A 27,621-nucleotide genomic window follows, 5' to 3' on the forward strand; every position below is an offset into this window, starting at 1 on the left:
ATATCGTTTGAGAAGTTTGAATTGCTCTTTTAAATATCTTGATTTCTACTGTATGCTTGTAAATCATGACAGTTCTCCATTTAGGAAATGTGTAACTTAGTGGATTCTGCCTAAAGCTGAAATGCTGATTTTTTTAAAATGTTGTCCATACTCATATTTGTTCTCATGTGGTATCATTGACTAAAGCCTTACACTTAATAATGTATCTCAAGAAATATTATGGAATCTCTTGACCTATTATGCAACAGTCCAGCAGTGTTAGCTTATTTAGCCAGCATGTATCTGAGGTATTTCAGCATCTGCCTTAGAACATGCATGTAGCTGTAATTGAAATATGGTGTGTGGGTTGCATTTTAGATATCCACAGTGCTTTATCTTATCTAATCAGTCTGCTTACATGACATGCTTAGTTATAGCCATATTACTGTTTTTCATAGGTGTGGTAGGTGCAAAGCTGTTAAGACATGGCCTGCAAATCCAGATCAGCCACTGAAACACCACATGAAACGTGGATGGAGTGTTAAAGGTATTACACAAACAAGCTGGGAATTTTTGGGGTAGATGTATTGATTTTTGTTGAGTGGGTGGCTATTAGGAGTGAAATTTAGGAAATGATGCCAAGGGTCTAAACAAATGACCTCCCAGGTGAGCAGTGCTCTTCTTAGGGCAGCGACCTGTCCTCAGCCTCAATGGGTACAGGTGCCCAGGGCCAGCAAACCAGGGGCTCAGAAGAATCAGAGGGTAGTTGTAATTGGAAAAGCAAATTGTAAAATTATTCGCACCTTCTTTTCATAGCTGGCACCACAGATTTACCCCACTGAAGTTCCTCAGAAGAATGGCATGCTGGTAAATGTGCAGTTCTGGGAGAAAGTAAGGAGAACCAGCTTCTCACCACAGTCCAGAACCTTAGAGAAGTTTGCAAAAGTCAATCACAGCTGGAGCTTGTACTCCCAGCGTGAGGTAATCCATGAAATTTTGCTCCTGAATGGTCATTTTGCTGAGTGCCTCTTAATCACGTTTTGCAGCCATGCCAGAGAACAAGCTGACAGTCATCTTAACTTAAAAGAGAGGGTGCAAGCTTTCCTCAGTCCTGTGAGGCTGTTCTGGAAGAGATGGTGTCTGCTTCACCCTTCTTCCCTGGGGTACTGCTCCCTGTAGATTCTGATGGCTGAGCAGCACAACTTACATGTCTGATTGGGTCATTACTGGTGTTTTACTGTAGTGGCTGGTTTATTATGCAAGTCTGTGGTTGCACTGTAATCAAAAATCCATATGGCTTGGAGAATACAGGATAGGATAACAATCATTAGTGTAAGGTCAGCTTGAACCCTTAGGTGTTGAGTTGTCACCAAAAATATTTGGTTTCCCTTTAATATACAACACAGCAAATTGCCTTCTTATTCTAAGTGAAAAACTGATATTGAATTAGAAGACCTTGCTCTCTATGAAAGAAACTCAGAATACTTAAAAGAGGGGAACATAAAGGCGGTCATATAGAATGTGATATATGAAACAAGAGCCAAGTTTAAAAATGATTAGCTGTTTGCCAGCCAAAGAAAACAAGACTGTGAGACCTAACCTGCCTACTCCTCTCCTAAGACTCATATACCAACTCATGGGAGCTCTGCAGTGGAAATGTACATTTAATTCTGATTTGTTTTACTTGGCAATTGTATTCCTTCAACCTTACTGATTTCAGCATTCAATATTTTAATGATGCATCTCAATAAAAAATACCAAAGATCTTAGTCAATCAGTCCTGAAAAATAATACAAATATCACTTCCATTTAATGACATGTCGCATTATTCCCAATGATTGATTCAGAAGAGTGACCAGAGTATAGGTAAGTAATGTGTTTACATGGTGGTAAAAAGATATTTCTTGGTTTGTCCTCTATTTATTCCTGATTATTCTTTCTTAGGCTTTTCTGTGTGAATTTATTCTCAGAGATGTTGAGTGATTTGGAAAGAAAGTTAAGAAACCTGGTCAGTATTTTGGGTTTACTTTGAAAACCTTTGAGCACAGTAAAACTTAGATAGCTTTACTATCCATGTATTCTTCAGAAACCACACAGATTTCATTTCGGACTATATAATTTGGAAAGGTGGATCTTTTTTTCAGTTTTCAGACAGGCATCCCTACTTCGATTCATTTCCAAGGACTGTGCATTGATACATACAAATATTTTAACAAGATGCTCATCACTTTCAACTGAATGGGTTTCTTCCTTAGAGAAATGCCCTATACATGTTAAACCTCTAGTTTAAAACAGGAATGTATTGTAGACTGTAGACTTTATGCGTGGAAGGTCTGTGTACTCAATATTGTCTTACATGTGGCTTATGAAGCTCTTTTAACTCCTTCATGTAATGGAAAAAAAAAAAGATGCATTTTTTCTTTTAGCATGTTCATTACATTACACAGGATGTTTTAGGAATAGAAAAATTATGTACTAATGTAATCGATTCTATAGATTTTCTTCCATAATTGGTTTGCTGCTACTGAATCCACTTGATGAAATCATGTATGCTATCATTTTCTATGTCTTTTTATGATCTTTTTTCTTGTCCCCGTTTCTCTCAGAGAAACGTATTTTTTATCATGTTGTTTGCTTAAATTAGATTGTCTTCATTGCAATCATATCTTCAGAGCATAAACAATCAAAACAGGCTTACCTAGTTAGTGTACTTAAAAGTAGTTATTTAGAGAACGAGTAATTCACTGAATTTCACCAGCAAATCACAGATTTCATGAGTCCTTGAACAATCCTTAGCAGAAAAACTTAGGACTGGTGTGAGGTAGGTCTACATAGAGCTGTAAATGTACATTTGGATAGATTTTTCCATTGCTCTTTGAAAGTCTGGCCTCTGGTTTGTGAAGTCTGTGATTTTTTCAGTTGTGAGAACAGGAGAAAATGGTTTGGTACTTACCTTGCTCCTTCACATGTCAAACATCTCAAATTGAAATAATTTCTGTACTGTAGTGACTCATTCAGTCAGAGAAACTTAATGCATTTTACTCACTTGAATATATTTACCATCTTAATACTTTTGTGAACTAGTTAAGTGTTATTAACCCCATTTTACTGCTGAAAAACACAAATAAGAGAGATGAGAAACGACACTTTCAAAAATGATCCCTAAAAACCATAAGTGCAAAAATTCAGGAGCCCCTTTTGAATGCAGATATCAGTCATTTTGCCAGTGTGTCCTAAGAAATTTAGCAATTTTGGCAATGTATCTTGTGATTCTTACTTTTTAACTTTATTTGCAGCTTCACCATATTATTTCAAAATGAAAATAAATGTATACTTTATTCATCAGCCATCAGATCCACTAAGAATAAATAATACAATTCTGACTTCATCATGCTGGTGAGTGCTGTGCTTCAGCCGTTTATTTAGTAGTGATGCTATTTATAGAAAGCTCCTTCATGTGATGGTGTTGCCAGTAACACAGATGTCCTTTGAATGTACTCTATTTTAAACAGAGGTGAAAGGCTAAGGAAAATATAAAAGAACCCACCTTTAATATTTCAATTTAACAATAACAAGCAGGGTGTGGCCACCCTGAAACTGCAGCTTGTCGAATGCTTGGGAGAAGGGAAGGGTGGGAAAGCTCTCTGCTTACCAGTTCCACAGTCTCGTTAGTGAAAACACATCTGACACCAGTGATTGTGGCCCGAGAGATACAGTGAGAATGGGTGGTGCTTTCAGTAATTGCTGTGAATAAACAGTCTTTCTAGTATGTGGAACATAGCCATGGAATAAGCAGTGTTATGAGTGTTAATGTACTTTATATTTTAGAAGCTGTGAATGAAAACTCAAGAATTCTTGGTTGCTTAAATATATATATTTCTTTAGAATACTGGTTTTGCTCCCAAGGATACTGTGAGACTCTGCACATAAAGCTTATCCAGAAAGATTCTTCTTCATGCTCAATTTGCTGTCCTTAAGCTGGACACTGTGATATTTTCAGTGTTTAAAATGGCACTTACTGGCTGCAAGTTACAGAAAATGCTGTTGTTCCTATTTGACAGTGGTTTAATAGTAAATGAAATTCACAGGAGCATGGGAAGGTCAAAGACAGAAAAAAATGCACATTTTACGCATGAATAATCCTCCCTGGAATAACTTCGACTTCTTATTCATTTGGTTTTGGGGTATTCTTTTGTGTGTGTGTTGTTGTTGTTGTTTGGGGCAAGTGTTGGGGTTTTTTGTTGTGTATTTGCTGTTTTGTTTTGTTTTAATTAGAGAGTAACAATCTGAACTTTATGTGAACTGAAAATTTAAGACTTAAATAATATGTATTTACCTGGAGTCAGCTTAGTAGAAGCTAAGCTAGTTTCATCCTAGCCCTGGAGAAAAAAACCTAACACATATTTCCAGCCAGAATAGACTTCCAGTAACCCACAGTCACCCAGAACTTGCTCTCCAACATATGAGGTCACCTGGAACAAGCGCTTGATTTTTTAATTCTCCTTTTATTGGGATTTATTCATTTAGTTCTGATTCAAGAGGAGTTAGAAATAAAGAAAAAAACATGAGTGCTGTATGGAATCACAGCTAATGTGTTCTGCTATTCCAGAAGACTCTACCAAATAACTTCCACTCTGTTTTATCTAACTATGAAGGAATTTTATTCTGAGAAAAGGGAGTATTTTTCAGTGTGTAGCATGGTTGAGTGTCTGCCATAAAATAGATTTTTCATTCCTCCAAAAATGCTACAAGCAGGTTGTAGTGAGTCTAGTATCTAGACAGATTTTGTCTGGGCTCATTCAACACATGGAAAAAATATTTCATCTCATTTCTTCCTAAACTGACACCACAAAGCCATTTCATTTATTTTTCCTGACATGTTGTGTTGTTCGGTGCTGGATGTAGTCTCCCCTGACTTTGGAACAAGCTGGTAGGATTGAGCAAAACTCTTTCCTTGTCCCAGTTAGAAGGAAAAATGAGATCATAAAAGAGAAAGTTAATTACGGAGTAATGATAGGGCTCCGTGCACAGAAATGTCAAGCACACCTGAAGCAAATGACTCTGGTAAGCCCTGCTAGCCACATACTATACAGCTATTTTTGTTGCTTTCTATACCTTAAGGCTTCCTACCATAAATCCTCACCTAGTGAGAATCTAGTGGGCTGTCAACTTGAACAAATTATAATGCTGCTGATGGCACAAAATTACTGTACCTTCCCATCTGAGTCATCTTCTAATCAAAGCAGGAAAAGATTAAACCCCTTCCAGAGATAAGCAGCACTAAAAAACTTGCAGGGAAACGAGACATTACAACTTTTTGCTACTGCAACTTCCAGTAGGGTAGGGGTGGGGGAGGAAGGAACATCTGCAGCCAGATCAGAGGAGTCTATAGTGTTTCTGGAATGAATGGGAAGTGCAGGGATGTAAAAAAACTTAACTGCTATCTTAGACAGGAGTCAGGCTTGACGTGAACAAGGGAGATGTCTTTCAGAGTTCACTATTGATCTGTGAAGGCAAAAGGAGAACAAGGTGCATTACAAAGATGTTCAAAACGTGCAAAAAGCTTGACTTATCACTAATCTTTTGTCTCTATGATTCTCTTCAATCTCATACCCATGTTAGCAGCTAGGAAGAAAGAAAAACCTATTTTTACACTGATCCAGTTTGCTTAACACTTTGCTGAAATCACTGCATAAGCAGCGCCTGAGGAAAGAAGTAGGGACATATCTGAACAAAAAAGCAAATCAATGATGGGAAAATTCAGGAAATGCAATGATGGCAGAGGATCCTGATAAAATGAGAGCAGAAAATCTGCAAGCAGAAGCAAGTCCATCATAAATGTGGGACCACCAGAGCTTCCTCCCTCCAATAGAGTCTACTTTGAAGGAGTTGGCAAATAATTTATTCTAGGACTATAGTTTTTATTCTTGTCAAGGACTACTGCAAAGGGATCACAGTTTTCCCGAATTTATAGCTGACAAATCAAAGGTTTTTTCATATAAATCTTATCAGAACTGGGACTGCTGCTGGCTCGCAGAGGTTCGTATGAGTGGCAGGGAATTATCAGTCTTCTCTCATGTCTTTTATCATCTTTTGTAAACTAAAATGTCTGCAGGTGCTTCAATATCTGGATCTCAAAAATAATTTCTGCAAAAAAGAGTGCCAGTAAAATGTGACCATTTAAGCGGTCCTAGAAAATGTGAAGGACAGAGGAGATGGGTGATCCTTCTAATTGAAATCCTAATTATCATTAATCAACCATGAGTTAACTGTGAGTCACAGCACATCAGGAGTACAACCATGGGCCTCAGGAGATCTGAGCTTGTTTCCTGCTTTATGGCAGATCTCAGTCTCTGAAGCTGGACAAGTAATTTAATCACTGTTGGCCATCTCCAGCAGGGATGATCAGCTCCAACCTTTTGCCTCTGTTGGCTCTGCAGATTAAAGGCTCCCAAAATGTGGCAGTCTGTCACTACAGTGCCTAAGCTCTGTACAGGCTGATTAGACATGGGGCCCCTTTCACAGTCATCTGGCAAACACCATAACACAGTTCATAAATAATAATGTTTTACAATAGCCCTTTTCTCCAGTTCCCAAGGAGAAGACATAACACATTGAGTTAAAGGAACAACTCTCATCTGGTAATATTAAAAATGTTCTGAACTGCTCTCTAGTCACTCAAGAAGTCAGATGATGTTGGAAAATCCCTTTCAGCAACTTGGTGTGATTTTAACCTGTCTTCAAGTCAGAGCTTGGAAATTCTTCCTTTGAAGACAGTTCCTTTGAACAACTAAGGTATGAAAAGAATTTCTCAAAATGTTCATGGTCTTTCAGGGTTCCAGGTTTTGTTCTAATATTTATCAATGCCTTTTGGCTTTCCAGAGCCTTTCTGGTTTGAATTCATAATTTAAGAGGGGAGGACAAAGTCAGCTATTGCATGTACTTTTAATGCAAGGTGAGTTACTGTATGTGCACTGCAAAATGACACAATGACTGTCTGAACTGTCCAGGCATAGAGAACTGTTTTTTTCAAATACTTATGGTATGACTGAACACATGCTCAAAGTAAGATCTTTGTTTAGTAAATATTGAATATTCCCTAGTCCTTTATATCCCGTCGTCATTTCCTTTGTACAGCTTGCAGCTGTAGTTTCAAGCCAATGTACAAAAGTAATTGGCTAGGCAGAGTTCAGAAGTGTGTTTAACTATGTAACAGAGATATTTTTGATTTTTTTCCTCTTGGAGTTCTGTATCCTGCATCCAAACTGGCCTACACCAGCATCTTCTGTGTATAAGCCAGTAGATTCATTCGCTATCCATTTAGTGCATATAAATATACTGTAATGCACATATAAATCTAGGAATATAAATATAGACATATATACATAAATACATATTAAAAAATAAGGAACTTGGCTGCCATGTAGTCAGCTTGTGGTTTTGGAAAACCACAGGCTTTAGGGTGGATATAGCCATTGTATTGCATTAGCTATTTTCTCACAGTTAAAGAAGCAGCACCTCAGAACACTTTGGTCCAGACAGTAAAATACCCAACAGGAAAGAACTTCCTCCATGTAGACCCATGTGTTTCACCAGGCCTCTGAAAAGATGTGGGTGGAAGGGGATGTTGGCTAATTCATAAGTGGTCACAGGTTCCTGTGAGTTGGGCAGGAATGGGAAGAGAGGGAAATTGTGTCGTGGTGAAGCCTTGTGAGAAGGAACATACACCGAGCTGTGTGAGGAGGGTGAGGACGGCTCACCCTTGGTCTTCACAGGACTTGCTCCACGGTAATGCCTCTGTGTGTGCTGGGTTTCAAAACAAACATGGAAACCACAATACTGCAGGGTGGTTTTGTCAGTTTTGAGTTGTGGGCAGAACACACAGGTTTTGGATTGAAATCTTAATTTTATTTTCTGCCCAATTAATATTGAAATAGGTTCTTTTTTTGTGATTGTTTTTTTCTGTTGTGTTTCCTCCCCCTCTTGCATGTTTCCACTCTCTGAGTTGAATGTGCCAGTGACTAACACTGACAGAGTTAATTAATTGAATACTAAACATCTGTGTTAGAGCTGCTGCCTCTCTCAATTCTCAGTCTCTTTTTAAGCTCTGCCAGAGGACTCAGGCTGTGTAGGGCTAGACAGAAGAGGAGTTTGGATGTTTTTAACAACTCTAAGTTAGGAAATGTATTGAAGGTGTAAGCACCTCTCAAGTATGCTGCTGAACAACACTTACAAGCCAGCATGATTCAGCTCAGCCTACAGGTGGAAGGCAAACCATTACTTTTGCTTTTTCAGCCCTGTAGAATTCATATGGGCTTCAGAATGAGGAGATGAAATCTGCAAATTCTGAAAATATTTCAACTCATTACTTCCTGAGAGGAGTTCTATAAATGATATCAGAAAAGTCACAGAAAATCATAAGTAATAAAAAAACCCCAAACTGACCAACAACTTAGATGAGGTGGAATTCATGCTCAGTTCTCTGAAAAGACTCACAGCCTATGCATAGCAATCCTGAATGTGTAGTGTTCAGCAGGCAGCATCCTATTTTCCATCCTTACCACCTCCAATTGTTGTGATTCATCCAGAGATGGTTTTTTCCAGTGTTAAGATAATGGAACAGCAAAATCTTCCATGGAAATGAAAGTCAGAGCCTCTGACTGAAATTGAAATTGTTTGACAGAGTAGCAAAGGAAAGATGATAAGTAACATTATCACACCAAGGGAAGCAATACATTTGCAGTGTCGAGGGTATCAAACCAATGATTAGCATATTCAGTTTCAAATTAACCTCATTATAGATTGTTACTGTAAAATCTCTTTTGAAAAACTACTTCAAAACTGAACCTTACTCCAGACAAATGGCTGAAATTTGACCTCTTTGTAATAGCTTTATTTTTCCTCCTTTAATTAATTATGATGTCACAATAAATACAATAATCTGTCTTCTGCCAAAATACTTCACAAAATATTATGTGTCTTCCAGGGGGAGTGGAGAGGAGTTTTGTTTGTTCTTTTTTTTAAGTGAATTAAAAATAAATATTATAGAACATGTATTTTATGATTCAACAGTCTGAGACCATGTTAAGAATTAAGAATTGTTTTATTGGTGTTTCAGTGCCAATTCTTTTACATCTTTAATTATGTTACAGAAATAACACTGCTTCAGGAAGGCTCAGACTCTGGATCACAGCCCACAGCTCCACAGTCCTGTCTCCTCATGGGAATTTTAACACATTATTCCCCCAGGTGCTGCAATTGGGTCAGCAGCTCTCCTGGGAGCTGGGGCAGAGCTGGGGCTCTGTGGGAGTGCACAGCTCCAGCACTGCTCACAGACACCATCCAGGGTACAGGAAGGGAATATCTAACTATTTTCTTCAGGCAGAATACAGAGTAGGAGCAGATCTGTATAATGGCTTTTCTGCTGCACAGTTCCCCAAGGCGATTGCTCAGCTGGAAGCAAGGGTGGGTGAGTCAGAGTCTGTCTCTGTCCTTAAGATGTCCTTATCCTGTGCACTATTTAGGGAATAAAACTATTCAGATCATCATATCATTCAGATCCATGATAAGTAGTGGTGAACATACTGCACTGCTATTTCCAGAATAAAAAGTTGTCAGTGTAGCAAGAAGGAGGGCTCTAGCAGCACAGATTTTGAGCAGTAATGTTTCCTTTATTTTCTTAAGACTTTGGATTAAGCTCTTTCAGTGTTATCTGGCTCTCTCACCTGTTCCAGCTGCACTAGCAGAGCTGTATTTAGTTTGCAAGGTTCAAGGTTACCTTAAGGTTGGACTCAGACCATGGTCAAGAAATGTAAACATGTGAAAGGCATGTGAACACATTTGGGAAATGCTATATGGTGTTCTTCCTCCTCCCCATCCTTGCTAGTGAAAGCCTGTTGACATTTTTGCATTGAATTCTCTAGGAAAGAACAGATAAACATCAAGACGAAACTGCAGCACAGGCAGGCTCAAGATCAGATGAGACTTATCCCTCCTCTGAAAACCTTAATCAGGCCAAGCTTATGTGGGACTGGTGTTTGCTCACATTGTTTCTGCCTATCCTTTGTGAATCATGGAAAGAAACATATCCCAGTGCTGTCAGAGACACATCCAGGCTGCTTTAACCTGTTCATAAAGGCTCTTGGGGTATGTCTGCACTGCACAGTGGAGATACCTGTTTTGGCTACAAGCAAGTTTCCTCCAGAGCCTGAACCAGTACTGCTGTGCCAGTGGGGCTCTGCATAAGACTAATAGTCATGTGCTGCTACCTCTGTGTGGCCACGCTCTGGGCTGTGCAGTCCTGCTGCAGGAGGATGGAGCTAACTCTCCCACAGTTCTGCCTTGTGGGGCACAAAGCTTTGCTGCCTTCATACATGCTTAGGATTTCTTCTCATTTCAAACGTTTTAGTCTCTGTAAACGCTTCAGCTTATTTTTGCTTTCCATTTTGACAGACTCACAAACTCAAAGACTTACATCCTTCCCACCAGAGAAATGAGCCCTCACTGTTGCTAGCAGTGCTGAATTATGGTCATGAAAGGGGAAGAACTGGGGATCTCTCAGTATCTTTGTTTCCAATAAGAGACTGCCATCCAACAGTCAGGAATGATGCAATGCTCCTGTTTTTGCTCCAGAGATCCTATTTTGATGATCAAAAAGCCCAGCATCATGCAGAATTGCCCTGGAAGCCTCACTGCTTACTGGGAATAGCTGCTCTCAGTCCTTTTCTCCCCAGCTCCCCTGCTAGCCCAGACCCTCACTGCTTTCCAGACAGCATCTACTGCCCACCAAAAGTGTGTTGTATGGGCTCTGAAGAGGCTGAGAGATACATGTTTTAAATCTAATAGAAGTGCATAATTCACAGGACTATTTCTTTGTACATCTCCAGGGAATTCAGAGTTGTATTGCAGTGCCCAATTTCCATAGCTGATTGGCTGATTTAAGGGACTCAGTTCCACAACTAATTCCCCTGTGCACCATGTGACTGGCTGGATGGTACCTCACATATCAATTTTACTTTGAAGAGCTGAGCACTCATCTGCAACTTCTAAAAGTTTAAATTCAGTTTGCTATTATTTGGTTTCTCTTGTCTGAAAATTTGCCTGGTAAAAACATTGTGCTTTTATCTCCTTTCCTGCTTCCTCAGCTGCCTCTAGCCCATTTGAGCTGTACCTCTTGCCATCCTGGTTCATGTAAGTAAGTCACACAGGTGACCCAGAATCACCAAAATCAAGGTGATTAAAAGGTTAAAATTTCTATTTATAGCTACATTTTCTAAGGTAAAGCTCATCTACTTCTTTTCCTTCATTCTTATCCTTGCTTCTTTTTTCACACTTTCAGGCTCTATGAAAGCTGGTTTCAGTGTTGATGTAAAACTTTAACAGTTGGCATTTGGTCTCACTCCCACTCAACATTTCTTTATTTCTTTAGCTGTGATCCTATAACTGTATGTGGGCTTGTGTTAGAAACCAGATCACTGAAATGGTACAACATTTATCGAGGCAAGGAGGGAGGAAGGGAAGGAAGGAGGGAGGGAGGAAGAACAAGGTGGTTAAATTATCTTCACCCAAGTCTCTTAGAGGATGCACCTTCCTTCTCTCCCTCGTTCTCTATCTTTGCCCACCTGAGCAGTCCCACTTCCCACTTGTAGATCACATTTCTTGCAATCCGCTCCTCACATCCTGTGTTTACAGAAGTTAACAAAGTTAACATCATTTTAACAAAGCTTTCTATCTTTCTCTTGTGCACATTTTCACCAATACAGAGAAAAGTGTGCTTACACTACTAGGGCATGTAACACACAGAAAACAAGCAGCATATCAGACGAAACCAATTGCAGTTCTGTATTGTAAGAAGGATGTGTTAATGGGGCTTTTCAGGCAAGTCTGTTTGCCTCTGAGTACTCATGGGGGATGCTGGGTGGTATAATCATAGAATTTTCACATGACCAGAATTTCATTACATCATTTGTTAGCATATGGAATGCCACAGGGGAGTTCTACTTTATTTAATATAGTAACAATGAACAGCTGGCTGCATTACAGTCCTCTGTGTCAGAGAGGATACAGTCAAAATATATTAGTCTAGTTTAAAACATTCAAATTACTTTTTTGTAGGCTGGCCAGTATGCCCTGTGAGTGAGCAAAAACAAGGAAAAGACAACTCAATAGTGGAAATAAAATGTCAAACATAATGAGAGCCTGAGCTCCAAGCAGAAGAAATGTTGCCATGAAAGGTGTTAGAGGGATTTAACCTATTTAAGGGACATGGATTTTAAAGGTATCTAGTTTCCAGGACTGCTCTGGTGTCTACCAGGACTTTTAAGCCAAGAGTTATATATGATACAATGTTGATATCACTATTCTGATAAAATTATGATTTTACTTGCCTGAAAATTCCAGTGTTAAAAATGTCAGCTATTAGCTCTTTTGTAGCTCTGTGAGTTTAGCAGGGACATTTGATCATTCCCAGCTACTGGCATTGCCTTTTCTGCAGCACCTCTGTTCCTTTCTCCTCCAGACACGTCAGACAACATCAGTGCAGCTGCAGTGAGGGCACTAGACAGCTCTGACAATTTTGATATGTATTATATAGAGAATTCTAGAATCTTCTGCACATTAGCACTGTGTGATGTGTCCCAAAAGCTGGCATGTGCAGTTGCAGCCCCTGTAATGGCTAACAGACTGAGCTGCTTCTTTCTCTGTGCAGCCTTAATCAAGTCTCCTAGTTTTTCCAAGTTTCAGGTCACCAACTAGAAAATCAGGATTAAGCATAATTTTCTCATGTATTTTGATGGATGGACAGAGTTCTGTGATCTATTCCATAGCAAAACAGAAATACTCTGCACAAACTCCCATTCATGTAGGATTTTTGGGGAAGTTTACTGGAGTACATACAGTATTATACAAGTTAATAATAGGAAGAAAGATGTCACTTCTTGACAGTTTGTGGTATTACCCACAAACTTTTCAGAGTGCTTTGCAAATGTAGTTTTACAAGCTGAAAAGGACATTGTATTCCCACAGTTGCTATAGAAGATCTTTTCATAGTATTAAAACATGGGATTGACAGAAGCTTTCTCTCATGATTGGCCTGATTTTTGTGTTGTTTTAAGTATGCATGGTTATACCTTGGCATTTGTATTTTTCTAATAGCCAATAGAATAACATTGCCATTAGCTTTTCTTGCCATTAGGCACAGTTAGACATATTCAGCTTGTCCAGTCTTACAGGAGCTGGTGTCTTTGGGCATTGGTGTTTGCACTGCTTTCTTCCCAGCTCACCTGCTATTCTGCTTTGGAGGCAGATGGCCAGAACAAAGAAAGGATTTCCAGATTTGGCCTTACAAACTGCTGAATGAACAACCACTTGAGGTTTTAGTGCACAATTAAATGTAACTTAGTCATACTTAAATGGCCAGATGAAAGGGGATTGAAAATTGGGAAAGGAAAGAAAGAGAAAAATACAGCAATAGTCTTGAAGTATCACCTTCAAAGGAGGTTTTCAACAAGATGTCCATGCTTAAGGCTGAACAATTAGATAAAGAATTGAATGATATCTTACAGATTATTTTTTGTTTGAGAAACACTTTTCTGATCTGTCAAAGACATTGAGAGGGAAACGTTTTCCTCAGCCCCAAAGTGAAATGAAACAAAATTCATCTTTATAGGTCCTCTAAAACAAATACAAAGAGACTGACACTGTCTCATACCTTACAGTCACTGATGAGGAAAGTGAGGACTGAAGGTGGTCAGGGTGGGTGAAATCTGCTCCTGGGTCTATAGCTGACAAATGCACTTTTGGAAATGGACTAGAAAACACAAAATGCAAAGGTTCTGCCAGTCTGCAGCAAGGAAATTACATTCCTGCCTTTCAAGCAAGAGATGTCGAAACACAAATCTGCTGTTCTTAAACACAGCTCCTTGTGCAGAGGTGTTAAATCAGTTTATTTAGCTAACATAAACACGACTAGACTCTGTGAGGAGGAAGGTGCCTGCCTCCTGCAGCATCCCAGCTGAGCAGACAGGCAGCAGGACATGCAGGCAGTGCTGGTCAAGGGAGGGATGAAAACAGTGACTGCACTCAGCTCACTCACAAGTGAATTCGAGTAAGAGATGTAGCATTTCATGTTGACTTGAACATTTCAAATTACAGAGAGGAAACAAACGTAATAAAATTTTTGTCTTCAGAATAATGGAGAGATTTATTATGGTTTTTGTATGACAGAAGATGCTGTAATTAAGACTGCACTGTAAAAACAAGTGTGGCAAGAGCTATTTTAAAGGTTCTCAAACTCTAACAAATTCTCCTTTTAAGCTTTCTTTCTTCCCCCAACAGTGGGCAAAAATAATATGATGTAAAGAAATCATAATTTCAAGTCCTTATAAAGCTTGTTTTAAAAAGTAGAAAATTAAATAACATATATATTCTGAATCCAGTTTGCATAATTTAACAAAAATAAATTTAGAAGCACCACAGTAGGGCTTAATGGGAAAAAGTAGCTCCCATGTAGCATTTTCTATGCCTACATTTTTAAAGAATAGCCTGACACACTTGTTGCCTAAAATTATGCATCCTAAATATTTCAGCACTGAAGAGCTAACATGTATTTCTTGATATATGCCTTTTTGCAATTTAGCATTGTCCTAATAATAAGGCTTTCGTGTATTGTATCACTTTAAAACGTCAGTCATTCTTCACTGTTTTGCTACATAGGGACAAAACTAAGCAGTGCTTAGTTGATGATTCAGTTTATCTATCTGCAGTTTTTTTGTAAATGCTGTGCCACAATGGGCATTTCAGCCTGGAACATTCTGGGGCTGAGCAAGGGCTGATCCCAGGTGGGCTCTCCTACCTGCTAAGAGGATACTCAGCAGTTAGAGCTGTAGTGCTAAATAGCCTGCAAGTAAAACATTTTATAAACCAAACTGTATTTAGCCTCTGTGTTTTCATTATAGCTATTTTCCAGACACCAAAAGTTGAGTTTATTTTTTGAAAGAGATCCACAAGTATAAACTGGAGCTTAACTTTTTATTGTTTGTAAATATTACATGTTTTATTCCTGAAGAGCTGTATCAAAACTTTACACAGGACACTGAGTTCAGTGCTGGTAAGGGAAAATGATCCATCTTCCCTATGTAGAAAGCATTACGTCACGAGGGGATGGAAACAAAGAGCTCTGGGGGACTGGGATAGGCAAACTTCCCTCCATTCACAGGAAATGGGTGAAGCCTTGCTTGAAATTATTATTCAGGCATTTTGTGCTGTGAAGGAAATGTCTCCTGATAGCACAAGCTATTGGTTTCCTGTTGTGAACTAACAGTTTTGGCATAACCAAGAATGGACAGGAAGGGCAAATGATTGGGGGTCATTGGAAGAACTTATTTTAATGAAAAGACCAGACGAAGTAAGTGGGAAGAAATTTGGCCTGAAAAAAACCCTGACATTAAAATGAAGGTGGAGGAAGGGGGAAGAAAAGGGCTCAGATGCTGATTGCTACAGTGGAAATAAACAATAACAAAAAATACTGTCTCCCATGAAATGTTCACAGGGTTAGCAGGGGGAACACTGTTGTTGGGCAGGAAGTATTGCAGGGGAGAAAGCCCTTTGTGTCCTACCTAATCAAGAGCCTGATTTAACAAATATATATCCGGCTTCTACACTGAGGAAAGCAATTTTTGGAAGTTTTCACAGAAGCAGAATTGTTTGGGGTTTTTTTACAGCTAGGACCTTGTAACAGTGTTCTTTTCCAAGCAGGGTGTATAAATAGCAGTGCCAGCAGGTCCCTGCACTGCCTGAGCACTGGGCCAGCTGGGTGTGACATGGTCCTTTCCCAGCCTGCTGTGAGACCAGGGAGGAGGAGGAGACTTCCCCTCTCCCTCCTGAGGTCTTTGGGGCTCTGTGCCACCTTCGCAGGGTTGCTGATGCTGAGCCAGGGTTGTCTGTCACTCTGGCTCTTCTTTGGAGGGCAGAACTGGTTACAGCTCCAGAGCCTTCTCCTGCAACACGCCAGGGGCTGGAGGATGGCAGGGCATGGCAGGGAGCTCTGCCCTGTCACTCACAGCCTTTCACTGTCAGCACCAAAACTTAAATCTAAAAATCTCTCCAGAGTCACAGGCTTCTTTTTAAGATGGCAGCCTAAGTTTCACTTCAAACATTCAAAGTGCCTAAAGGCTATTTCTAAAAATCAATGAAATCGGCTTGGACTTTTGTGTTATGTAATTTTGGAGCAAGCATTTTCACCTTTGCAAAGATTATTTTGATTGTATGAAAATTCAGGTTGTAGAAAATGGCTGCCTGGTTCAGAAAAAACACGAAAAGAGTCACTTTGTTTTTGCAGATTCTTAAAAGGCTGCCTCTAAAGAGTCTTTAATGATGCCAAACCCAAAAGAGTTTGTAAAAATATGTCTGAATTGGTTTTGGATTTAATTTATATAGAATTTTTAAACTCATATACAACATTTCTGCTTTGTACTCTTAGAAAAATACAAACTTCAGTCACACTGGAATCATGCTTTTTTTTAACATCTCCTTTTAAATATTTTTGTTTCCATTTAGGACTGCCAGCATTACCATAGAAACCCCCAAAAATAAAGACGTTCCCAGCCTTGTGAGAGTACACCTGCAAGAGCAAGAACTGCCTATCAAAAGTGACTTCTTCATTATGGGTGTCACCTAAGGATATTTTGTGTGGTCAGTATGACTTTTTCTCTCAAAATATATTGAAATTAAATTCTTAGCATTGATACAATTTGGTATCTTGCCATGCACCAGTAACAAGCAGTCTGTTGCTATACAATAATGCTCTCTTTAATATATTATCTCAGTTTCAAGAGAAAAACCAGTTCCTGATAAACTCTAGAGTTGAGTTTGGAAGCCCTGAAATACCAAGATGACATAAACACTCATCTAAGTGAGACAAACACGTAAAATGAAGATCTAATAAGCTGTTTTAAAATAAATCATTCCACTGGCTTCAGAAGGACTTGGACCAGAGAGTTACAGAGAGAATTGCAAGAATTCATCTGCTGTTTCCTAGTAGAGGTGGAGCATATTTACTAGTGAGCAGTTGGCTACTATCAAAGTGGATCTGTTTAGACTTTACAACATTGCTAATTTTATATATTTTTTGTTACAGAATTAAACAGTTTGATCTGAAATTTTACAATTGCAGTTTTCAAATTAACAAAACATTTTTAGTTAATTGCAATGGCTTAGCATGTTTTTTTTTTTCCAAGAAGAAGGCAGCTATAGTGGTAGGACTGAATTCAGATAACCTGGCAGTATCTATGAATAATATTTTAAGACAATGTTCTTGTAATAACAAGCCCTCAAACCAACAAGATATTTCCATTCTTTTGGTGCCTACTATCTTTGCTTAACTATATGAATTGTATATTCTGCTTGCCAAATTAAAATTTTCAGTATATGAAGGCTTTTGATTTGTGTACCTTTCTGCAGTGTAGTGGCAATTTGACAAGTGTGCATTTGTAATGAGCACCACTGGGAAAACAGAGATTTTTCTGTTTGTTTGTTTTTCTGTATTAAGGACATTCCAAAACCAATGAAAAACTTCCTCTAAATGATGCTAGAAATACACCTTTGTTATTGCCAATAGCACAGGAAAATCACCTACATATTTTTTGCTGTTATTTAAGCATAATGGAAAACCTGATTTCTCAGGTGTCACAGAGATTTGCTTTTCACTGCTGTTTTAATGAGCAAAGTCCTTGGCAGAACTGTTTTTCAGCACAGGGAAACCTCAGAAATGCTATCTGTAACATCTCCATGGAATGTCTAATACCAAATGATCCTGTTCAAATCAATAGACACCTTGGGAAATTAGATTCCATGTGAAGAGGAGCATCAGACCTCAGCTCTCTGGGAGTATTGAAGTACTAAAGGAAAGAACAAATTCAGTGCTCAAACCAAATGTTTGCAGTACAGAGCTGAGTCTAAAGAGGAAGGGATTCATTCAAGCAGAACATTTAGCTGTACATGACAAATTAGTGTCATGACTATTGATTGCACTGTCTCCAACTATAATCTCATGAGAATATAATATTTTTGCAGGACTGGAGCTTCCTGTTGTACAAATGAAAATTCTTCCCAAGGAGATCTGGTGTTCGTAAGAAGAAATCTTTCCAAAAGTGCACAGGTACTATCAACAAGATACAAGAGTACTGGAGAAATTTTTGCTGGATTAACCAGCTTTAGGTACTGCACTATGAAATTTCTGGATGTTTGCAGTCAATAAGGTTTATGTGTCACAAGAGCAATGTTTCCCCAACAAATGCTGATTCAAATGTTATACATTCCCACTGCTTCAATTTTTTGCTCTAGGCTAAGTAGATGATTATTTAGTGTTGCTACAAGCTGTCATATTACTTATGCTGATCACCAAAGAGGTGGTTGTGTTTCAGCATTAGGCAGGGAGTGTTCCCGTGTGTGCATTTGAGCCAAAAAGGAACATTTCAAAAGGTTGTTGCCTATGTTTGTTGATACCCTCTAAGGTTGTTGTTGTTGCAAATGGCAGCAGAAATTGAATTTCCCTGTGAAGGTGGGTAGAAGTGGCAATCAGATGAAACTAGGAAAGGGTTATAAGTGTTTTAAATTCTTCTGTGGCAAAAAGTGTGGAAACTGTGGATAGGTTAAAGAATGATGGGTTACCATGCAGGGTTAATTTTTCAGGAATGAAGTGGAGAAATTATAATGACATTAATTGTAGTGGAATTTGTAAACTGGCATAGAAATGAGGTCAGTCATTGTAAAATTATTCCTCTTCCTTTGGCTGGATGCTCTGCACAAGCTGCTATTCCCCCTCCTACAGTGTTAAAATTGTTTCTTTTCATTTGTGCATGCTTTCTGGAACTGATGAGATTAAAACAGCATAATACCACTTCAACTCAATAGGGAATGATTGCAATTGAAAAGCATTTATTTATTTCATGTGAATCATTCTGTAGCACATTTCAGTTCCATACTTGAGAGGGTGCTTTTTGTCTTTTAAATGTTTACTTAAATAGGAGAAGTGAGAAGATGTCCCTGTCCCTGGCACCTTTAGTTTGCCAATGCAGGCAACACACACCTCACTTCATAGTGCTGATGTATTGCAAGGGGACATCTAGGACAGTTTCAATTATTCTAGTGTTCACTTTTACCACGTCAGGTCTTTGCCGTTGTGTATGAGGATGCTGCTCAGTGTAAAAAAGAAATCATAATGTAATATAAGTATGATACAAAAGGTTACCAACAAAACAAAAAGTGGGTTTTGTTGTAATGCCACTGGCAGTTGGCTCTACCTTGCTAGTAGTTTTTAAAATGAGCTAGACATTAAATAGCCACAGTTTTGTCTAAAAGTAAAGTAGATGCTTTATGGGGAAAGTTTTGTCTTAATTAGAAGGGCAGGTGAATTGTGGGGAGAATGACTTAATATTATGGTAATCATAATATTTGACTTGTAATTGTATTTAAAAACACTGCCTCTTTAATGACAGCTTTCTCACACTAATGTATAGCTTTGCTCTTTTTTTAACAGTTCAGATCAGATCCTTTTATTCCAGTTTACATACATGCCAATCATTCCAGGATAGAACTAACAATTGTATTCTTGCAAGAACAAAACAGAGTTTGTAGAAAAAGACCATAAACAAAAAAAATCTTTTCTTAGGCCAGTTAATATAATTGGAAAGTACAGACAGGCTTTTGGGCTCAGTCTTTTCTCTAGGTCTGAAAAGGAGTGGCAGAATCTGAGACAGAGACGAGATTAGGCCAAATTCCTCTTAGTTTAATCTAATTATGCTAGTTAGGACACTTGAGAGATAAGAGTACTTAGCATGTCCAGAGCAAAGCTCCCTTCCATGTTACAGCAATCATAATCTGCTGGGAAAAGTTGTGTTGCAAGGAGAGCTGCACAAGCCTGTACATCAGTTTCCAGAGTCCTCCTGGTGTCCCTAATTGCTGGCATGCACCCAGCCACACTGGCAGCACACACAGTACTCCAGCCCAGGCACTGGAATACAGGGTCTGCAGGGCCAAGTTAACACCACGATCCCACGTTTGCTCCCCTGGACCTGTGGCTTCCTCAGCCACTGTCTGACTGCTGAGGAGCCCGAGTCCTGCCCAGAGACTGAGAGCAACTCAGTGCCTGGGATCTTGGGAGCCCCTCTGGAGTGTCCCCCTGAGCTGGTGTGGACAAGATTCCAACCAGGCAAATGGATGAATTACCAATATTCCTTGGATTCCTTGGCCATCTGGATGTACTGCTACCACCAGGCTCATTTTTCAGCTTGATGAATGTAATGATTTTGGCAATGGTTGTGGCTGCTCCCAATCATTCTTTTAACAATTTCCATTACCCTGGCCAGTTATTTTCAGGGTCTTGGCCTTTTCCTTCAGAGCTATGTGTTTTTATGTTTCAAGATCTCCGAATAGCAACTTGTACAAGTCTGTCCCTTTGTGTGTACTCATCTTGGAGCAGTTTACATACAGCAAATGCCTTTTGAATGGGTTTGTGACAAAGTGACTCAGGCAATGCTGCACTAAATGACCTTCCCACAGACACTGAGTAAAAAAGAGACAAGCATCAGCTCTCCATTTTGCTGGACAGGGCACGCACACTAAGCTTACAGGCAGGTGGAAAGTAATGTGGTTTTCATAATGGTGTCAGTAGCAGATCCCAGCTGTTCCCTCTGATACAGCACACATAGGGACTCCCCAGACAGGGCTGGTTTCAGCTCCATTTTACTCTACAGTTTTTCTCTATCTGCAGGTTTTTTCAGCCCCAACAGGCATCTTCTTGTGTATTTGAAGCTGAAAGAAAGTCAGCAAACAAAAACTGAGTCTACACAGGCACCCAGAAACAAAGCTGTCATTATAGGATATGCAACTGCTTTTTCTGAAGCATTGCTAAGTCTTGTTCTCTCAGATCCGTACACACTGTCCAGTTCACATCTTAGATCACTGGGGGGAAAGAAAGTTCCCAAATGTGCTTGATATAGTAAAGAAGTCCCAGGAGGAAAAACCTAAACAAACACTACTCCCCTCACTGAACACACTCAATCCTCCCCCAACATAGGCAGCCACTGACTGACACTCTTATCACTTTCTGCCAGCAACTCTGACTGTTCTATCTTCACAAGGAAGACTTACACTGCTTGTGCAGTTTTTGTCACTCCTGTGCATTGTATGCCTCGGTTACTGAGCCCCCTGTTCTGCTGATTCTTAGAAGGGCTTTCACAGAACAGAATTCTGTATAAAAACGCTGCTGCCCTGAGACTAGGTGGTGACTAGTGGTGATTGGTCATTAGGTCACCCCCGGTGGCTTGTGGTGACTGGCACCATTCGTTACAAAAGGGGCTAAACAGCAGAATGGCTTCTGAGTGACAACTTTCCTATTATCAATCTTTACCAGTGTATGTACACATCACAGTAAAGAAGGCCAGGCATCTCTTATTACCATTGCTAACTTACAAAAGTAGGGTTGACTAGTCTTAACCTCTTGACAGAAGTTATAATAAAAATCAAAAGCTGTACTTGGTGGAAATTATCAGTTACCACCTGAAATAAAGACATTTCAGATGCCATTCCCTTGAGTATATGGTTAATAGTCTGAAATCTTAGAAAGCATGTGCCAGCTCCTCCCCATCATACAGCTGCACCAACTCCACAGTCTCTGGATTCAGTTCAAATATTTTTTCAGTATGACAAGAACTTCTGCCAACACTGTAGTTAAGCAACAAGAATGATTCCAATAATAAGACAAACAGAAATACCTTAGCAAGCAGGTAAAGATCTAAAAGCCAAGTTTTCAGCACAAATAGAACCCTAGCAAATTAAGCAGGTTTGCTTAAACTGTATCTGAGCTGGCCACTCCTAGAAACAGGTCTTGAGCCATTACTTCTCCTTTCCAGGTGGCCCTTGCAGACAACCTGAATCCAGACTGTCTAAAAGTGCCTTGTTCTCACTTCAGGGGCCACATCAGCCCTTATCAAAAAGACCACAGAACATCTTGTCTGGCTGGCCTCAAACTTATGGTCTTGTCACAGGGACAGATGGGATGTGGGGAAGTGACAGGGACAGGTAATGCTCAGGGCTTGCCAGCACTGCAGGATAGGGGTCAGATGCTGGGAGTGAACTTTAGTTTTTCTCCAAGTTTACTGATTAGTTCAGCAGTCCTAAATGTGATCCTGGGAACTGATCAGGAGTTTAATTCAAAGCACTAAATTTATTCTTTAGGCTGTACTCAACTTCTTTATCCACTGGATCAAGGAAAGGCACAAAAATTACACATTAGGTATGCACAATTTCATAGCAAATGCAAATATACACTTTAAATGTCATATGAATGCAGTGGATTGCATTCACAGCATGCTGGTGGCCTACTTAAATACTAGCATTTTCTTCTCTTCAATGCATATGTAATTTATAATAGCCAGCTAACATCAGGAAGCTCTTCATGTTCCAAGGCTGAAATACTTGTATACTATACTTGTATACTGAGCTACCCCCAAAGACTAATAGTAAAACAAAATAGGGAAATTCACTCCCTAGAGAGAAGACTCCTCTAGGCTATAAGGACACATAACTTCCAATTAAAGCTTTACAGAAGAGCTGATACATGCAGTGTGACTAAGGCTCAAGACTGCCTCGATGTATGTCTGTGATGAGGTGCCTATGGCACTGCTGTGGCATTACAAACTTGGACCAGTAAATCCACCTCTGAATGCAGTTCATCTCTCTTGGGAATGAAGTTCATCTTTCACAATACAACATGGTCTTCTAAACAGAAGGAGAAAGAAAAAAAAACATTTATCATTCTTGTGCCAGGCAAAGTTCAATTTGAAAGAAACCGGATGAAATGTGTATCATTCATCTAAGGAACAAATCCACACTACAGATTTGTCTGAGAGACAAGTGAATGCGATCCAAAAAAGCTATCCATTTCAGAATGGGAGGCTTGAATTCAGTCCAACTAGAAAATGCATGCTGAGTAGCATCCATTTATTCAGAGTAGTAATGGTTTCTTCTAAGAGCACATTGCCTTGATCATTGTGTTAAACATAGTATATATAACCAACAAAATTCCCACCTTTGCAAATGCAGGCTATCTGCCAGTTCCACAAAGGGATTTTTTTTCTAAATAGCTACTGCATAAGGGCTGTTGCCTGCAGAGCAGGTTTTGTGTGCTCAGCCTACTGCGATCGTCAGGTCTGAGTGCACAGTAAATGGAATTCACAAGCCTTTCCAAGTCACCTCCTGTGTAAAGCCCTGAACAGACAGTCCCAGAAGTGAAGTAAGGAACAGCTTCCCTCCCCGCCCCTTTGGGCAGCTCACATACATGCTTTTAGCAATACCTAAAACAAGAAAAACACCTACAGCCACTTCACTGGGACTGGCGGAAACAGAACGGAAATGAGAAACTGATTAAGTGGAGAGCTAGCTTCACATGCAGAGAAACTTCCAACTTTCGTTCCTAACGACTTTTAAAAAAGTGCTCCAGTTTTGCTAGTATTCCCTTTGAAAAAAAAAATCTTGGCCCATGAGCTCTCAGTGCCTACACAGATGAAAGCTGTGAGAGGCCTTAAATGACTTCAGCAGGAAACTACTGGGAAGGGGAGGGGTCTGTTTTCTGACAGTCCCATTACACATTTCTAGGAAAAATCTTTTCAAGTTCTGTGGACAAAAACGAAACAGAATTACAGAACTGCCTCTCTTTTGGAGACAATCAAAACAACACTTTTCCTGCTCCCATGCTGGAGTGCTGCAAAGTAATTCCCTTCTTTTTTTATGTCTCCTTGTCTCTTTCTCAGGATCTTGGGGACAGGAATAGCACTTCAGATGGAAGAAATTGTTAGAATCAATGCATTCTAATCTGCTCAAATAGGACCCACGTTTGTTTCAGGTAAACTTAAGGTATACTTTGTTCTGCAGTTGCATTCATAAATTCTTCTGTCATTTCCCAAACCCCTCATAAACTGTTTAGTGAGCTCAGGAGTTTTCTGTTTAGTAGGGATGACAAAGCACTCGACTACTGGAAAACCACGGCAGGGAAGCTGAGCAATATCAGACGTCAGCCAACATCATCCCCAGATCACTGGGGTGGAAGGTCATACTCAAACAGTATTTCCATTTTTCCCCTCTTGGTAAATTGCTCTGGGAAAAATCCTCCTTTTTAGTGAAATGTAGTTAAAAATTAGAAAGTCACCACCACTTACACAAAGCTGGAATTCCTGGCCGTGTTGGGAATTTTAACTCATGTCTCCACCCAAGCAGTGTGTAGAACCAATGTAATGGCTAACACAATTCAGAGCCTAAAATGGAGCGATGTTGCAGCTCCAGCTGTTTTTGTAAGTCAGTACAAGAGATCTTTGGAAGCATTAGAGAAGAAATAGAAACAGAGATGAATTATGGCTTCTAGTCTGATGATGTGCACTAAGGAATATGTGAGTGATTGTGTAAAAAGCAAGAGAAAAGTAAAGCATCACTGGACAGTATTACATAGTGCCATGCTCAAGACCAAGACAGCCACAAAAAAGTGATGATTGTTGGGACATATCTCATGGGAAACAGGTGCATTGTTTCTTATCTGTGCTTCTAGAAAAGGCACAGTCCTCAAAAGTGAAGATACATGAGAGCCTGGGATAGACAATACAGCTTTTGTTCTGATGAAGAAGAAAGGTTCACTATGAGCAGACTTGGCCCAACTGCCCTTAGCAGCTCCTGTGACTCGATGTGCTCTACAAATCCCTCAGTTATCAGCAAGCCACAGCTCCCTATTTATCAGCTCATCCAAGCTAACTCTGCAAGGGCTTTTTTATTCCCTGAGAACTGAGCTGTACTGTTTGACCAAACAAGTTTCCACCTTCTTTCCCAGTCGGAACATGCAGAGACCCAAAATCACTGCCAGGGCACAACGATGACAAGCATTTACCTTATTACCAAATATATTTCCATATAGGTCCCTGCCTATAAGCAGAAGTTCTCAACTAGCTGCTAGCTATGATGCAGATTTTAGCAATTTAATAATTACTTAGTGTTTAATGAGTATTTAGTAGTAATTTGATAGATCTGCTGTCTATCTGGAGATGTTAGAAACAAATAATTTATCCAGTGAAGAGAATCGTGGTTTAAACTCTATCCCCACTGAAAACAGAAGCTGATTTGCTGCCAACATCAATGCTTCATATTTGCACAGGGTACTGTGCTGTGTATTTAAAAAATAATTAAATAAATAGATAAGCAAGGCAACTCTTTGACAAGAACTAAAGAGGGGTAAGATATTTAATAAAACACTTCTGGGGCTTTCATCTCAAAAAACTAATTTAAAAGGTTGCTTATAAATAATAAAAAATGCTATGTTTCTTTGAAAAGTCAAAATACCCAAACCTCAGGTAATGCAGTTCTTCACTAACATTACAACCTCTCTCAAACATGTTAAACCTGTACATCCCAGTTTCATATCTGCAGGTAGGACTCACTCTGCAAACCAGACCTAACTAGGAGCATTTTGCTAAGCACATTCTAAAGGGCTATAATTCCCCTCCCCCAAAAAATTGTCTGAGAATTCTGTACTTTCTGGAGTAGTGAAATTAAACAGATTGAAAATAATATGCTTCAGGCTCACAAGAGTCCTCAAAAAATATTACAAATACCAGAGCATTTAAAATTCCTAGGTTGAAATTATCATCAATCTGACTTCGGCACGGTGCTAGCTTTTTCCCTTAGAAATAAATTTAAGATCATTTCACTCTATTACTAACCAGGATTATTTGATTCTGAGGACAAATTTAAATAGCTGCTATCACTGAAGCACATAAACAAGCTGAGAACTTTTCTAAAATAAAACTGTAGGACGTCAATGCAAATCAACAGTAAAAATATATTTCAGAATGATGTAAGAAGTAGAATAACTTAGTTACAGAGCATCTTAATGAGTAAAAGAAATATTGTTTTGCAGCCCACTTCTGAAAACTAACACAATTTGCTTTTTTTCCATTTGTAGAAAAAACCTGCTATTTTTTGGCATAAACCCCCCAACATTTAATCTGTTATTCTTGATAAATAGACTTTGAAAAGAGCAAAATATGAAGGAAGGCTTTCATGAATCATGTAGGTTATAAATTATTCTGGCAGCTGAAATTCTTTAAATTTTAGAATTAATAGTCCTGAGATAGAGGAGCTAGTTCAGAGGTATTGAAAAGGAAGTGTCCATCTTACAGCATTTTCCTACAGCTGTACTGTGAAAATTCTTTATGCTCTATTCTCTTGACAGGAGTGATTTTCCTTGGACATCAGTGATTCATGGAAACTCCAGATCACTTCAGTAAAATGCAGTCTCACAAGGAAGAACCTGCAATATCTCAGAGATCACAGTCTTAAAAAGGATCCAAACCCAGTGAGCAACTGCATCTTCCATAAGTGAAACCCATCTGTCTTCTAAAATCATCTCATGGGGAGGAGAGGTCCACAGTGAGTAAACAACTGTAACAGCAACCAGGTAAAATTATGGCTAAGGCAATACCTTTGGGAAAAGCTTTTAAAAAGTACTTTGACTCTTTTTTAGTAATGTTTCTATCAGATAGATTTACTATATTTTAGAAGTCTGTTTTACACAAGCTTCTTTCTGATCACCACTGAACATTTCCAAAGTGTATTAATCATCCAGGGAAAGTCTTCTGCAGATCACCATTATTGTCAAAGGAAAAGGGAAAAATACAGCAAAGGCTTCAAAGATGAGTGAATTATTTCATTCACAAGTGCAGCATGTCCTCTCTCTTCTGGAAGGACACAGTACAGAAAACAAGAGGTAATTAATGCAATTCCTTTGCCAAATGAGTGGGATCTTATAAAGAATTGGCACATAATTCTGATTTGAGCTTTCTTGTTTTAAACAAACCCAAACCTAATACAGAACAGTATAATGTACTAACATGGTCCTTCACCATATTTTTTTCCCCCCCAATACAAGTGCTGGGCCTGTAATCAAAGGACACTCAGTGTCCAAACCAGCATGTTGATGCAGCCAGACATTTCTGTGTACTACAGTACAGTCAGGAAAGTGAACCAAAGAAGAACATTTGGTCTTTTGTTGTCTTACATACCCAGAAAGAAGAGCATGGCTCTTCCTCTCCTCTCTCCAATGAACAGATGTGGGTTTAATCACATACAAAAGAAAATGCTCACAAGTTTCAGACTGTGACTTTGATATTTAGGAGTAAAATTACTTTCTCACAGAAAGTAATTTTCATCTAATTATCTTGAAACTGTCCATAAAAGGAAGATAGGTAAGGAATTGGATAAATACACCAAATAGGGTTTCCTTTGGAGTTATTTTCTTCAGCTGAAGAGAAACCTAAGATAATTTTCATAAACAAAAAACTCATGGCAAGATAAGAAAAGAAACCTCAGGGTCCAATATAGGAAAGTTATAGGAGATTCTTCAATAAATAGATATAACAGAGCAGTGTAAATTCAGATGCTAAACTCAAAGCTGCAGATCAGCTCAATACACAGGTTAGCAAACAGCAGAGTTAGGTAAAACAGAAGCAGAAAATTCCATACAAAAGCCCAAAAGGAGACCTCAAGGGCTATAACTTTAAACTGGCCACTGACCTACTATCCAGCTCCCCCACCTCCCCACCAACT

At 39.2% G+C, this 27,621-nt stretch overlaps 1 long non-coding RNA gene across 1 annotated transcript; it reads left to right on the forward strand.

Moving 5' to 3' along the window:
* Positions 1-244: 244 nt before the first annotated feature.
* On the forward strand, positions 245-26,928 carry LOC148222248 (uncharacterized). The gene is made up of 6 exons (XR_015806533.1): positions 245-526; positions 796-960; positions 16,534-16,668; positions 18,049-18,133; positions 23,787-23,878; positions 26,249-26,928. It is a non-coding gene; the product is annotated as an uncharacterized LOC148222248 (long non-coding RNA).
* The last annotated feature ends 693 nt before the right edge of the window (positions 26,929-27,621 follow it).

Source organism: Sturnus vulgaris, chromosome 13 (assembly GCF_052056855.1).
Source record: "Sturnus vulgaris isolate bStuVul1 chromosome 13, bStuVul1.hap1, whole genome shotgun sequence".
NCBI lineage: Eukaryota > Metazoa > Chordata > Aves > Passeriformes > Sturnidae > Sturnus > Sturnus vulgaris.